The following is a 2,182-nucleotide window of genomic DNA, read 5'->3' on the forward strand; positions in this document are numbered from 1 at the left end:
ACACACACACACACACACACATGCTATTTACCAAGTATCTATAGAAGCTGGATTTAAGGAAATAGAAGAAAGAATTAAAGACAAGTAAAAATGATATGACATATCCACCTTTCCTTGAAATACAAATGATTCTCTTTGACATTTTGGAAAAAACAATTTTGTTGTTGTTGTTAGGTGTTACCAGGTCATTTCTGACTCAGAGATCCTACATACAACAGAATGTACCCTGCCTGGTAACGCACCACCCTGATAATTGTTCTTATGTTTGAGTTCATTGTCGCAGCCACTGTGTCCATCCATCTGGTCAAGGGCCTTCCTCTTTTTCACTGACCCTCAATCTCACTACATATGACGTCCTTCTCCAGGAATTAGTCTCTCCTGACATGTCCAAAGTACATGAGATGAAGTCTTTCCATCCTTGACTCTAAGGAACGTTCTGGCTGTACTTCTTCCAAGACAGATCTGTTTGTTCTTTTGGCAGACCATGGTACTTCTAATATTCTTTGCCAACACTAGTTCAAATGTATCAATTTCTCTTCACCCTTCCTTATTCAGTGTCCAACTTTCACATGCATTTGAGGCAATTGAAAATATTCAATGGTCTCAGTAGCCTACTACATTCAAAGAATTTAACTAGTATAAAAGGAACCCCGCCAGGCCCCCTCAAACATGTTTACCTAGAAACAAACTTACTAACAACATAATCTAGTTGAATTGCTAGGAAAACTATGATGAATTTGTTTGCCTAGAAGTTTAGCAAAGTATGTTTTATCATTGGTTATTCTGCATACATTTAGGAACTGTTTGTTTGAGAAATATTCCTCCCCTTTCCATGAGCCAATTGTATTTGGTGTCTCTGACATTGTTAATGAAAGTCTTGGCACCACACCGGAATTACTTCAGGATCTTTGATAAAATTAATGTTTTGGAAATTAAACATTAGAAAAAGATATTACTACAATTTCCAGGAATTCTAAAAGCATTATCAGAAGAGATTTTAAAGTGTTGTTTGCTATGGTGAAAATTGGAGTACCGGTAATTCTGGCAAGATGGCGCTAGGTAAGCAGCCCACATTGGAAGTTCCCTGGCGATCAGTGAACCTGGGGTCCAGCAGGATGTTGGGGGACTTGAGGTAAGTGAAAAAACTCCCACAACAACCTGGAGTACTTCATCAATCAGGGAGATAACCTTTCCCCGCATCCAGCTTTGATCCAGAGCCCCCGGGATCTGTAATCTGGTTGGTCCCAGGGATTCCCTGGCTCACGTCAGCTGTGCTGCCGCCGCCACTTGCTGATTGTTCCCCTCAGCCTGATCGCTACACCCGAAGCTAGCCAGCTGCGCTACTGAGTCCCCCACAACCACGGCTGGACCACCTCATGGCAACTGTCTGCCCCCAACACTCTCCACTGTGAGCTGTTCTCTTCTCCCGAGGTTCGTTTCTCCCCTCCGGCGGGTCCCACCACTGAGCTCAGGTACCTCCACCTCCCACTCTGAGGCCCCAGCGGCTGTGGCTAGACCCTGTCCGCAGTATGCCTGCAGTAAGTTTAGTCACCTGTGGCTGCAGTGGCTCTCTCCACCATTGCCTGGTGCACCACCAACAACCCCCACCACACACACACAGCAACCGCTGTAGCAGCAGTGGCTTCCCTCCTACAGCCACCACTCCACACCCCAGACCACAGCTGCCCGCTCCGTTGTCTGACACCCCACCCTCTGGCAGTGGGACTTTCCCTACTGTCATCTGGTACCCCCTTTTGTGGCAACACGCCCCTCCTCCACTTTGCCCAGCACCTCTACCTACGGCAGTGAGGCTTTCCCCCTGGTACCCTGGCACATCCACCAGGGACAGCAGGGTTTTTCCTACTGTCACCTGGCACCCCTCCTGTGGCAGCAGGGTCCTTCTTGCCTCTGCCCAGTACCTCCACCCACGGCAGTGAGACTTTTCCCGTGGTAGCCCAACATCTCCAAAAGCAGCACCAGGGATTTTCCCACCTTCTCTGGACATCCCCTCCCATGACAGCGGGGCTTCTCCCACCATTGTCCAACACTCCCATGCACAGAGATACACTCGCTCCCTGCAACCGCCTTGCCCCCACCCTGAGAGGGCCACCAGACCTGCTCTGAAAATAGGGCATCCCGGTTGTCTAAGGAAACTAAAACCCTAGTGAAATAAAGAAGTAGC

Source organism: Echinops telfairi, unplaced genomic scaffold (genome assembly GCF_000313985.2).
Source record: "Echinops telfairi isolate 266 unplaced genomic scaffold, ASM31398v2 ScPeMD7_443;HRSCAF=831, whole genome shotgun sequence".
In the NCBI taxonomy this organism is placed as follows: domain Eukaryota; kingdom Metazoa; phylum Chordata; class Mammalia; order Afrosoricida; family Tenrecidae; genus Echinops; species Echinops telfairi.